Source organism: Eschrichtius robustus, chromosome 2 (assembly GCF_028021215.1).
Source record: "Eschrichtius robustus isolate mEscRob2 chromosome 2, mEscRob2.pri, whole genome shotgun sequence".
In the NCBI taxonomy this organism is placed as follows: Eukaryota; Metazoa; Chordata; class Mammalia; order Artiodactyla; family Eschrichtiidae; genus Eschrichtius; species Eschrichtius robustus.
Genome location: NC_090825.1, coordinates 131,465,003 through 131,479,487, shown reverse-complemented (window position 1 = coordinate 131,479,487; position 14,485 = coordinate 131,465,003). Strand labels below are relative to the sequence as shown.

General features: G+C 39.4%; 1 pseudogene; it reads left to right on the top strand.

The window, feature by feature from the left end:
- The first annotated feature begins 366 nt into the window (after positions 1 to 366).
- On the top strand, positions 367 to 583 carry LOC137758549 (large ribosomal subunit protein eL38 pseudogene; annotated as a pseudogene).
- The last annotated feature ends 13,902 nt before the right edge of the window (positions 584 to 14,485 follow it).

Genomic DNA, 14,485 nt, shown 5'->3' with positions numbered 1-14,485 from the left:
TGTTAAACTTCCTACAAAGCACAGATTATCCCTATGCCCAAAGAATTATCTGGTTCAAAATTTCAGCAGTGCTGAGGTTGGGAATGATGGCCCCCAAAAGACTTGTCTACCTGGCATCTGTGAATGTGACTTTAGTTGGGAAAAGGGTCTTTGCATGTGAAGTTAAGGATCTCAAAATGAGATCTTGGATTATCTAGATGGATCCAAAATCCAATGACAAGTGTCCTTATAAGAAGACAAGGTACAGGTCTCTCGGGCCCTATGTGGAGAGCGGGGGGTAATCCGTGGTAATCCACGGCCGGGTGATATCTGGGGACCCCGGGCCTGGATGGAAGGTTCCAGCCGCGCTCTCCACGCCTTGTCGCCATGCCTCGCAAAACTGAGGAAATCAAGGACTTTCTGCTCACAGCCAGGCGAAAGGACGCCAAGTCGGTCAAGATAAAGAAAAATAAGGATAATATGAAGTTTAAAGTTTGATGCAGCAGATACCTATACACCTTGGTCATCACAGACAAAGAGAAGGCAGAGAAGCTGAAGCAATCCCTGCCCGCAGGTTTGGCAGTGAAGGAGCTGAAATGAATCACACACACTGACTTGAATTGTATTAAAATTTTAAAAATTCTCAAAAAAAAAAAAAAGAAGAGGAGGCGCAGACAGAAGAGGAGAGACACAGAGGAAATGGCCACGTAAAGACAGAGGCAGAGATTGGAGTAAGCACCCCCAGGCCGAGTGCCAACAGTCAAAAGAAGATGGAACAGGCAAGAAATGCAATCTCCCCTAGAGCTTCTGGAGGAAGTGATTGACACCTTGATATGGGGCTTCTGCCCTGCAAAAATGTAAGAGGAAAATATCTGTTGTTTTAAGCCACCCAGTTTGTAGTAATTTGCTGTGGTAGCCTGGAGACTAGATATACACTCAAGAGAAACACTTGCATATGTTTGGGAGGAGAAAGGTACAAGGTTGTAATTGAAGTTCATTATAGCAAAAAAAAAAAAAAAAAGAATTGAAACAACCTAAATTTTTATCAAGAGGAAAATTGAAAAACGTGTTGAAGTATATTCACTTAATGTTCTACAGCAGTTAAAAAAAAGAACAAACTGGAACTGCATGTATCAGCATGTGTTAATTTCACAATATAATACTGAGAGAATAAAAGCCAGTTCAGAAGGATATATAAGGTATGATACCATTTATATAAAGTTTTTAAATCTACAAAGCAATATTCTATAATATTTATGGCTATCTAAATCTGTGGCAAAAGTATAATAATGTGGGTGATAAACACTGGTCCCCCAGTAGTAAGTACTCCTGCTATGGATATGGAGGAAAAAGAGAGAGAAGGGGTGTACAGGAAGCTCCTCTTTGCATCTGAAATATTTAACATCTTTACTTAAAAGAAATAGTCTGATGAAGATCTGGCATGATATTAAGATCTGATAAAGCTGGGTTTTGCCATCTTGTAGTAGTGTCCATTCTCTATTTTAAATGATTTATGAGAAAATTAACTAGCCAAGGTTTATAAGACATGGAAATGTATGCCATGTAAAATAAATCAGAATGATGTTTACAGGTGTCAGCGTAGTAATGAAGAGACACTGAAGTGATGAGGAAACAGGATACAGGTGGGGCTTTGGATTCAACACAGAGATGGAGCCCTAATGAGCTGGGCAACAAGAGCACAGATGCATCCCTTTTTAAAGCTTTCTTCAGGGAGTCTCCTCTTTTCCTCCCCACCTGTCTCTCCTCTAGCTCTTTTATTATTTGATTTCAGTTGAGAACATCCTCCCTAGTTTTTCCCTGGTTCAAAATTACATCTAGGATAGTGGTAAATGAGAGGGGGAAATGAGGATGGAGAGACTTCGGTCTTTGTTGTTTTGATCATCAAGAGCCAACAAGGAGATTTGCATCAGTGAGTTATACTGTCCTAACCATACTTTTCAGATTTGGAGGAATTGCAGCTATGATGTCTTCCAAGGGACTTCTGAGCACAACAGCAGAACTGTCTTATTAGTGCTTCTGGGTCCTGGCTCTGGGGTTCCTTGAGGAAGGCAGGGCCAGCTGAGCAACACAGACGAATTTTGTGAGCCTAGTTGAGCTTGTGAATATGTACAAAGTCCAACTCCAGTTTGTGATTATGAACTTAGTCGAAGTACACCAAATCAAGAGTTAGGGAAGGTATCTGAGAGGAAAAAACTAATAATAAAACACTATGCTGCTGGCATGTGGGGACCACTAGTAGTTTGGAGATGTTTTGGGAAGAAGGAAATACCCTGATTGTTTAACAGTCTAAAATGCCTAGGCTCCTTCCTTTCATGTTGTCCCTCATGACAAAGACTGGATTTTGATAACAATGACTGGCTTGAGATAATTAGGAAGAAAGCACTATATTCTTTGGACCAAAAAAAAAAAAATTTATAAACTGAGCCTCTTCACTCATGAATTTTTGTATTAGATGAGGCACTTCCAAATGTAAGATGGAAATACAGTGCTATTCTAAGAAGAAAAAAAAAACACCCTGTATTTCCAATTTTGCAGCTCATTATCTTTCTTTGTCCACTACATATATATAATCTGCTCCAAAACTTCAAATTAGGAACTTATTTATAGCATTATTCTTGCTAACCTTGATATTAACCCCAAAGCTTCTGGAAAAGTGCTACTTTTGGGCTTTGCATATAATCTGTCCTTTCCCCAAGATGTACTCACTAGGATAGAAATATTTATTTATGCAATTATCTGTTTACTGTGTTCCCACCTAGCTAGACTGGAAGCTCTATGAGGGCAGAGGGAGTGACTGTCTCATTCAGCACTTCATGTTAGTGCCTATCATAGAGTTTGCCCCATAGTAAGTGCTTATAATGGACTGAATTATGTTCCCCCAAATTCATATGTTGAAACTAACTTCCAATGTGACCGTATTTGGTGATAGGGCATTTCAGGAGGTAATTAAGGTGAAATGAAGTCCTGATCTGATAGGACTGGTGTCCTTGTAAGAAGAGGAATAGATATCAGCGCTCACCCTCTGTGTGTTCACAGAATAGAGGCCATGTGAGGACACAGCAAGAAGCCAGGTGCCTATAACTCAGCTCACCAGAAACCAACCCTGATGGCACCTTGATCTTGGGCTTCTAGCCTCCAAAACTATGAGTAAATAAATTTCTGTTGTTTAAGACACCCAGCCTGTGGTATTCTGACCTAATACGTTGTTCAGTAAATTCTTATGAAATAAATAGTGTTGTGTTGATGATGATGATTATAAGAAATTACAGGCTGATAGAACATAAATGCTAAGTATGTAAAGGTATAGCTATTAAACCAATTTTAAGTAATTCAGATTTAGTGCTTCCTAAACACACAAAAATAATTCTATCCACAGATCAAAGATGTTTAAATTACATTTCACAAGAATAGATGCAGAAAACCATATTTCATTCTGATTGGGTTATTTTTTTTTTAGTAAGTGGAAGTATTCATTTCAATTTTTAAAACTTACTTGACCTTCTTAATCCATTTTGGTAATTTCCATGATTATTAAATAAGAATTCAAAATGCTCATACAATCCTACAAATATTAAGTAACTCTATGTCCAAAGTACCTTGATTGACTGAGGCCTTTTTTCACTTGAACGTGGAATTGAAGAGGGATTAATTAATGTTTCTTTAGGACATGAGAAGTTTATTCTTGTCCAAATATACATGTTTTTCCCACCCCACCTTCATCAATATTATGTTTCTCTTATCTTCTCCCCAGTGCCCAAATCATTTGCTTCATTGAACTATCACAATTAGAAATTACAGATTTATTTGTGTAATTCTTAATCTGACTCTCACCAAACAGTAAGCTCCATGAGGAAAGAAATTATGTCCAATTTTATCTTAGCACAGTATTCTCTGTACCAAGCACTGTGACGACCATATAGTAGGCCCTTAATAAATATTTGTTGAATAAATTAATGCATTTTAGAGGAATAATTAAATTTTTACCCTTTTCACTGAACTCCAAGGCAAGGTAACTCTTGCCTTCATTTTAACATCTAAAACCAACCCAATTAAGTCAGCTACTTTCAAAGGACCATTTGGAATTATTTGCACACCTCAGAGTTCCGCACTACAACCACAGGCAACACAGAAACATTTTCTCTTGCCAGAGCTGAATGAATGCATCAAAGGAAGTAAATGTTGCCAATGACTTCTAAACACTCTTCTGGGTGATTGGCAAAAGAGAGGATAAAACCGGCCTTGCCAAGTGGACCAGTCATTCTCTCTGAATCAGCACTCATCATGATTGACTTAGCACCCAGAAACTGTCCTCCAAAAGTCCAGAAAACAAATACACTTGCTAGATGAATGTGAATGTGAATGTGAATGTGAATGTGTTTGCTTTTGCAATTTGCTCTGACTCACAGTGACTGATGTGTGGTGCTATGGGTCATAATGAAAAAGCACAAAAATCTAATCATTGGTACCTATAATGAGCTTTCCTCAGCTAAGCCCCCTGAAATTGTATCTGAACAAAGATCTTTCCAACATGCTCTGGTGACCTAGGTCATTATCCAATCATTTATATTTTTGGAAAGGCCTTTGAGCAATAAGCTGAGAGTGTTTCATAGTCTTTAAAATCAAGTCTGTCAGAGTACACATTGTGGAAAAGCAAAAGTTCATGACATAAATCTTAATGTTGGTTTAAAGTTTAATAACTCTTTCTACATTCTCATCTTCTAGTCATTTACTGTGTGTATATAAGGAAGTGCATTATACTCAGGGGGCCTACTAATCAGTGGGGAAGAAATTGGGGAGGTGCATTGAGCCTTTTAGGCCATTAGGATATCATTTAGTTCATTGGAGAAGGTCATTTACTTACAGCAAGGAGCCAAGGTCCTTCCCAAAGATGAGCCATTTAATCCCAGCTCACCCACATGATCCTGCCCAATGTGCATTTTCCTAGTTTAATTTCCTCTGTAGGTTTTCTTTGATTTGTCCTATTTTATTTCCCATTTTATAGTCACGTTGTCCAATTTAAACTTAATTAAAACTTGCAATTAGAAAAAAAAAAAGGATAGTTCTAGATACCTCCCAAGAAACACTTCATTAATGGGAACTACTTAATTAGCAAAATATCTCACTGTGCAGACTAGAGCCAAAGCTAGGGCTTCAAAGATCCGACATGTTTTTTCCAAAGTCTGGGTCGCGATGGCCAGGGATGACTAAATGCCTCAGGGCTAGAGAGTTTGGAGCCTAAGATCAGCATCTTTGGCTTGAGGTATTGTGTTCACCTGATGACTGTGATTGACTCAGGAGTGAAGCATGATCTAAATGAAAGCAAACAAAGCCAAACCAATGAAGGGACTTTTTCTGGAACTATTGGGGAACATGCTCTATCTTCTCTGTGCTTTTCAAGCTGATAAATTGTAATTCTGGAACTTCTAGAAACATGGGATGCCAACAAAGAGGTAAGTAGAGACTAAAAATCTAAGTGACAAATTATTGGAAATGTAGTTTAAACACTTGATCCAGCTGTGCTTGAAGCAATATTTACTACTGCACTTTCCAAGTACACAGACATCCCTTCCCCAGAAAAGCCCCTCTCCACATTTTTTCCCTTAGACCTCAGACCTACTGAATCAGAATCTCCATTTCAACAAGATCTCTAGATGATTTGTATGCCCATTAAAGTATTAGAAGCACTAGCTTTAGCCCTCTTGAGTTGCACTTTTTTACTTGCAGCTGAAATATTCTTAATAAATATAGGTAGGTTCTATTATTATTTCTGTTTTTAAGAAATAGGATACTAAGAAAAGTTCAGTTGTTCAGGATCATGCACGTAGTAAATGGCGGAACTGGGCTCAAAACTCGGCCTACCTGTCTCCAAAGCACATGTCCTTACCACATGGGCCAAACCACAAGGACTCTGCTTGACCCTGCTTGACTCTGTTTTCAAGTGAATCCACAATGTGATAGGCGAGGTCAGCAGGTTGGAGATTCAAGGAAGAGTTGCAGTTTGAGTCCAAAGGTGGTCTGCTGACAGAAATCCTTCTTGCTTGGAGAAGATCAGTCTTTTTAAATTATTATTATTAATTTTTATTGGAGTATAGTTGCTTTACAATGTTGTGTTGGTTTCTGCTGTATGGCAAAGTGAATCAGCTATACAAATACATATATCCCCTCTTTTTTGGATTTCCTTCCCATTTAGGTCACCACAGAGTATTGAGTAGAGTTCCCTGTGCTATACAGTAGGTTCTCATTAGTTATCTATTTTATACATAGTAGTGTATATATGTCAATCCCAATTCCCCAATTCATCCCAGCACCCCACTCCCCTGAGAAGGTCAGTCTTTGCTCCATTAAGGCCTTCAGCTGATTGGATAAAGCGCACCCACATTACGAAGAGTAATCTGTTTTACTCAAAGCCCACCAATTTAAATGTTAAACTCATCCAAAGAAACCCAACCAAACAACAACAAGAACAAAAACAACCACCTTCCCAGAAACATCCAGAACGCTGTTTGACCAAATATGTGGACACTGGCCCAGCCAAGTTGACACATAAAATTAATTATCACCATTTTATGGATTGATGGAGGCAATAACTTTGCCTCCTTGTGCGGAACCTGGCAGATTCAACCATCTAAGAAGAGTGCGAAAATAACTACTAATCTCTAGGATGAACGTAACTCTCTTGCCCTGGCACAAGGTCATTCTCCAAGGAGTTTTATATGCCACTATGGTTAGGCCTGGAAACTCAGCAGAGGCCAGTCTGGCCACAGCTGCTCCTGCTTAGCGGCTTCCCAGGTGGTGGCAGAAGGTTCCTGTCAGTACAGATAAAGGCTAAAAAGGTCGCTGGTCATCAGAAACATGAACGGCAGCCTAAGAGGACATGGCTGGCCAGGTGGGATTTCTGTCCTGGTTTTCTGTCCTAAAGGAATGTAGCCAACCAACCTAAGAAGAAAAGGAATGTCATATAAAGCTGGACTTTCAGAGAATACTTTATCAGAGACTCCTATCTCTTCCTGATTTGCCTTCTTTTTTTAATTGCATTGCTTGTTTTGTGGTTTGGATGTCACATATTTCAAAGAAATATTTGGGTTTCTCTGGATTAGACTTTAGCTTGTTACCTTGGTTTAATGCAAGTGAATATGTCTCCATGCTTTTAGGATAAAAATCTACCATATTCTTATTTATACTCTCACCTTTAAGCTTTTTCTGTTTTTCTTTCTACAATATTTTTTTCCGTATTTGCCCTAATAGTTGTTCTATTTTCCAATTAGACACACCTTGGGATACCCATAGGTTACCATATCCATAAGATACAATTCCCTGTGTAGAAGTCACCCCTGACTTACTGAGATGATGGTCGCTCCTGACTTATCACATCCATCTGCTGTTACATCAGCAGTCATGCGGTTTTAGACCCACTGTCTCTGATATAGAACAGAGCTCAGACAGCAACATGCCAGAGGGCACAGTGTTATATATAATTGTGTCTTCTAGGCCTTGGATACCATTTAGTCATATCCAATAGGAGCTGCAGGTGTGACCTCTGTAAGGAACCAGAGGGAGCTGCTAAGCCCCCTGAAGGACACTCTGAGGGCACAGTATACAGGCCATGGTCAATTTCAAGTGACACCAAGTGGACAGTAAGTCCACTCATTTACAAGTTGGCCTAAGTCCTTTCTTCCACATATTCAAAGGGAAATCCACTTGTGAAGAAGGATCAAGTAGAAACTCTCTAGATCAGGAGCTATCCTAGGGGAAAAAAAGGGGTGGAGGGAAAGGGGGTACTTTACTACAAGGTCAATGTCAGGATCCATATTAGGCTCCCTGGACTTGGAATGTTAGCACCAAGGAGAAGGAGTGATGTACCTCACCTCAAGACCCATCTAGAATACTCTTGGAAAGCAGAGAAGCAACTGAGTTTCTCCACCTCTCAGTACATCACCAGCGTACAGTCCTCAAGAAGTGACTTTAAACAACCTAAAATGAAAATCTCATCAAATCATTCCCCTACCTTAAACCCTCAAAGATTTCTAACTGCCCTTACAATTAACAAAAAAAATAATAATACCAAAGGTTGGCATTGTTTCCTATTATTTCCACTGTGCCAGGCACTGGCCTAAATGCTTTATGTTCACCTACCCTTTTCTCCCACCTCATACTCTGCCTGGCACCCATGCTGAACTTGTCCAGTTCCTCAAAATGCCTGTGTCCCCTCCCTCTCCAGGTGTTCCAATATGTTGTTTCTTTTGCAAACACTCTTCCACAGCTACGGTCTTGGCAGATTCCTTTCCTATTCAGATCAGCTTAGATAGCATGTCCACAGGGAAGCATCTCTGTTACCCCCTTCAAAGTTACTTCCCCTTTTTTTTTTGGCCATGCTACACTGCATGTGGGATCTCGGTTCCCCAACCAGGAATGGAACCTGTACCCCTTGCAGTGGAAGCTCAGAATCTTAACCACTGGACAGCCAGGGAAGTTCCAACTTCCTCTTCTTATATGCTTCCAATGTACACTCACTTCCTCTTTTGTAACACTTATCACACATACAATTTCCTGTTCAATGTCTGTCTCCCCCACCTGATTACAAGCCCTACAAGGGCAGAATGACATTTGTTTTTTCACCAATGTACCCCCAGTACATCACCCATACCTTTGTACACAGTGTGTTCTCAGGAATATTTGATGAATGAATATAAGAAAACACACCCCTCATGACATAGGACATAACATTATTTCTGACATTTTCCCAGTTTGTGCTACAAAATTTGGGGGACTTTTTGTAGGCCTCCCCCAAGAGGAAGTTTCTTTGCCTGTGATACCAATTGTTAATCACCAGGTGAACGAACTGAATATACTTCCCACTCGACCTCAGGCAGTGACACCTTCCCGTACTCCTGACCGAGGGCCTTAACTCATGCCCCCAGCACTACTCTCCCCAGTGAAAATCCTCAAGAAGCCTCCTCATGTGTCTACAAGCTCATCAAACCCAATTTGTCAAAAGCCCTGGTGGTGCTAAATAATATATGAGATACATCTTAGTGCAACACTACCAGCATGACATCACTGGGACCTACTGTGTGCCAATATCATTAATGATATAATGATTATGATAATATTGACAACAGTGACATCACAATTATTTCTTGAGCACCAGCTCATACTAACCCTAGGAGGACATTGCTCTCCTTTTACAGATAAGGAAAATGAGACTTGGAACTTGCCAAAGTTCACTCAGTAAGGACGGGCAGAGGTAGGATTTTAATCCAATCATCCGTGTGGTCCTAAATGTGGTCAGAGAACCACAAATGTCAGAATTACCTGTGTTTATTTAAAACACAGGCTTCTGATATATAGAAGACCGAAATTAGAATCTCTCACGGTGTGGTCCATTGTTTCCCCTTAATGCACCTTAATATTTGGGAAGGGTCACATCAAACTGCAGTTTTTCCATAAACTGTTTCCAATTCACTGTCTCAACTTATTAAGTTAAGCTCTCTCCACTTACCATATCCTTAAAAATGGACCCGAGACCACTCTGAAAGGGTCCATCTCCCCTCATTTTAGCTCCTAGAACCCATCTGTATCCCCAGTTGGTCTGATAAGGATAATGAACTTGGAAGAATAAAACAAACTGGTGGGTTTTCACATACATGTGTGTGAATACTTATATATTCATAACTAAATATATTCTTCAACTTTTTACTTTGAAATAATTATAGATTCACCGGAAGTTGGAAAGAAATGTACAGGGAGGATCAGTGCACATTTTACCCAGTCTCCCCCAGTGTTAACATCTTGCATAACTATAGTACTATATCAAAATCAGGTAACTGACCTTAATCAGATATAGGAACTCATTTGTGTGTGTGTGTGTGGGGGGGTGTTGTATGTGTAGTACTATGCAATTTTGTCACATGTGTGGCTTCCTGTAACTACCACTACAATCAAGATATAATCACCCCAAAGCTCCCTTGTACTACCTCTTTGTAGCCATATCCCCTCCCATCCTTCACTCCTGGAAAGCACTAATTTTTTCTCTATAATTTTGTTATTTTAAGAATATTATATAAACGGAATCATACAGTATGCAGCCTTTTGTAATTGCCTTTTTTCACTCAGCATAATTCCCTTGAGGTTCACCCAAGGCATGTTGAGTTGTTGTATATATATATCAGTAGTTCATTTCTTTTTATTTTTGAGTAGTATTTTGTGGTATAGATAAAACATAGTTTGTTTAACCATTCATTCATTCATTGAAAGACATTTGGGTAGTTTCCAGTTTTTGGCTGAATAAAACTGCTGTGAACATTCATGTACAATTTCCTTGTAAACATAGTTTTGATTTCTTGGGGATAAGTGTTCACAAGTATAATTGCTGAATCATATGTTAAGTCCATTTTTAGTTTTAAAGGAACTGCCAAACTGTTTTCTAGAGTGATGGTACCACTTTACATTCCCATCAGCAATGTATGAGTAATACAGCTTCTCTGCCTCCCTGCCAGGATTCAGTGTTATCACGATTGTGTCATCTCCAAAAAGAGACAGTTTTATTTCTTCCTTTCCAATCTATATGCCTTTTCTTTCTTTTTCTTGCTTTATTTCACTGGGTAGAACTTCCAGTATTATGTTCAAGTAATCCACAGGAAAGTAAGACAAGAGAAAAAGAGGAATAAGAAAGAGAAAACAAATAGAAAACAAAGTGGCAGACTTAAGCCCTAACATATCAATAATCACTTTATCTATAAATGGTTTGAATACACTAATTGAAAGACAGAGGTTTCCAGAATGAATAAAAAATTAGGACCCAATTAGGCTATCCACAAGAAACTCACTTCATACATAACAACATAGGTAGGTTAAAAGCAAAAGGACAAGAAAAAGATATATTATGCAAATATTAATTTTTTTAAAAAGCAGGAATGGCTATACTGATATATGACAAAGTAGACCTCAGGGCTCAGAGAATTACGAGAGATAGAGAGGACATTACATAATGATTAAAAGGTTGATTCCATAAGAATACATAGCAATGCTAGGTGTGGATGTGTCAAACAACAGAGTTCCAAAAAATGTGAAGCAAAAACTGATAGAACTAAAAGGAGAAATAGGTAAAATTTTAATTATTGTTGGAGACTTCTATACCCTACCTTCAGCAATTAATAGAAGTATTAGACAGAAAATCAGCAAGGATATAAAATTTAACAACACCATTACCAAAAGAATCTTATTGACATATACAGAATATTCCTCTTAACAATAGAATATCCACTCTTTTCAAGTGATCATGGAATATTCTCCAAGACAGACCATATCCTAGGTCATAAAACAAATCTTAAATTTAAAAGAATTTAAATCACACAGTGTATGTTCTTTGACCAAAATGGAATCAAACGAGAAATCAATAACAGAAAGACAACAGAAAAATCTTCAAACACATGAAAATCAAGGATCTTTTAAATCCTCCCCTAAAACTCTCTTTTCTCACATCACCTCAATAGATTGTTGATAATAAAAAATTGTCCTGTCCATCATTTATCCATGTATTTTTCTTTCAAGATCTGAGGAAAAGAAGTAAAATAAATAAAAGTACAGAAAAGTGAAATTACACCTCCAACCTGAAAAACTTCTTACAATCTCATTTTATGGAAAGTGGAGGTCACTGATGAACCCCCAGATCACTAGCCTCTGCCTGAGCTATGCCTGCAATTCATAAGCAATGTAGGATTTTCTACTTATTCAGCTGAGCTTTTAGGCATCAAAGGTAAACCTGCCCTTCTCCTTGGCTGCCTACTTCTTCCTGATGACACACAACCTTAAGACATATAAGTGAGGGAGGAATGGGTCCACTGGGCAGTAGTATGATGATCTGCAATCAGGTGTGATTTCAGCAAAAAACTGCATTCTGCCCTTTTTCAGAGTCAAGAAGTAATGCATGAATCCAGCAGAAATGGTTGACTCTTACCCCTTGAAGTACTGGGCCTGGTTAGTCAAGACTTCGATCTGTTCTGTTCAAAGAATAGGGCCTCTGAGTGACTTTAATCAAAACACTGATGGACAGAAAAAGAGCCCAGACAGTGATGCCCTTTTCATTCGGGTCTCAGAGCTGAAGGAGAGGAGTCACAGAAAACAAGACTGCAGTGTTTACAGAGGTGACACTGACAACTGCAGAGCAGGTGGGGCTTCAGTTGTTTGCTCCTGCCTGTACTGAGAGGGTCTAGAGGCAGTCAAAGAAAACACAGTGCACCTGGAAAGGGGAGAGCTCCCACTTTGTTTACAAGCACAGATGGTGCCTCTAACCTTGGCTTCTTTAATCAGGTCTCATGTCCCGTTGGCTCCTGTGTGTAAAACAGTTACCTGGTTCTAGCTAATGGTTATGTTTTGATGGAAAAATAAGTGCTCTTCTGTTGTTTAAACCCCTTCAGTGACTCCCTGATACCCTTGGAATAAATTTGAAATTCTGTACTGTGGCCTGCAGGCAATCCCTCATGAACTGCCCCTCTGTACTGTGTACCTTCAGCTTCAACTCTCACCAACCTTCCCCTCTGTTCTACACCCAGAATGAGCCTCTGTCACTTCCTCTACTGCATCATGTTCTCTCTCATTCCTGGGCCTTTGAATATTCTGTTCTCTCTACATAACACACACTTCAGCCTCCCCGCCCGGCTGACTCTTATTCATACTTTGAGTCTCATTTAAATGTCACTTCTTTCTTGGTTCCAACCTATGCCAAGTAGACACATATGTAGCACCCCGTACTGCCCCTCTTTGAGCCCCTACTCACTTTGTGGTTACTGCTAGCTTAATCGTGTCTCCCGCTGGTACACTGGGAGCTCCACGTAGACAGGAACCACGTTTAGCTTGTTCATCATTTATCCTCTCATACAGCGTCTGGTATGTGATCGGCACTTAATAATTACTTGTCAGATAAACAAAGAAATTAATAATCAAAAGAAGAAAAGCAAGAAAGTGTTATTTTGGGGTGGTCAAGTTGCCTCCTTTATGAGCACAAGGCCCTCTCAAAGGTACTATCACTAGGCATTAACAATCAGGGCTTGGCCTCTGGTTCCCAACTATGAATTCACATTAGAACCATCTGTAGAACTTTCTCAAGATATCAATTTTTCCACATGCCGGCTAGGTGCACTTCAATAAACATCTGATAAATTAATATATAAACAAGCATCAGAGAAGGATATTTTTCTCTTCCAAAAATCACGGCAGCCACCTCTCTGCTTATTACTTCATCCCCCAACAATGACACTTCCCTGTCTTTCCATTTATTTTGATAAGGAACAGAAAAGTAACTGAAACATGAGACAAAGGTTCTTTCTGGATTTTAAAAACAACTCCATGATAATAGGCAATAACGTGCTTGAACCTCAGTTTCTTTATCAAATGAAGGTGGTAGACCGTGCTCTGTACACCTCAAGATAAAGGAGTGTATTTAAAAATGCTTTTGTAAACCTTAAAGCACAAGAGAAGGTAAATTCATTTTATTATGCCAAAACTCAAACACGAGATCATAAATTCATGTTCTTCATTTTCTCTGTATCAACCCAGTAGAGAGTTAGAGAAAAGTTCAGACATGAATATGACTAGAAAGGAACAGATCAAAGACTATTTCATTAAACAGATGCTTAAAATTCCACCCAGAATGCATAATGTTCTGAGAGGTTCCTGTCCTGGATTTCTCTATCATCTAATATCTGTGTTTCTTCCAGTATTAAATAGCAGCGATTGGCAAACTTTTTCTGTAAAAGGTCAGGTAAAAAATATTTTAGATTTTGAGGGCCATGCAGGCTCCATAGCAACTACCCAACTGTGCCACTGTAGCAAGAAGGAAGCATAGACAACATGTAAACACATAACTGTGACTGTGTTCTAATAAAACTTTATTTATAAAAACAGGGAGTGAACCACATTATTTCTGTGGGCCAGAATTTGCTGATCCCTGTTCTAGAGAGATCCTGAAGAGCAATCTCCCTGTTATAGGTTGAGTTTTCTAGGAAGTAGACTCGGAGATAGAAATTAGCATGTAAGAGGTTTAGTAAGATGAGTTCTTGTGGTCAGCACCTTTGGAAGGGCAGGAAGCAAGACCGGACAAAGCAGGAAGCTGAGCATGATGCAGTCCCAATAAAAGTCTCAGTCAATGACTCTTCAGAGTTGTACCAGGTTGTGTGTAGGGGGCCAAACCTGGTCATTATCCATATCCCATAGCAACTGGTCATTGGGTAGGGCCTGTCCCAAGAAGGGGACATGACCTTAGGCAAGGAGGAGCTCTTCAACTGGGACAATTCCTGTAAGAACTGGCAGCCTGCAGATCTCCCAATAGCTGGAGGAGGAAGCTCCCCATTCCTGACGGAGAATCAGGGCCGTGCATCCTATCACCCACCATACTCTCCCTTGAGATTTAGCTCTCTGTTCATAAAACTACAATTTGTTTCAGGTCAATGTTTCATCTACATACAATACTTATCTTAAGAGTTTCTAA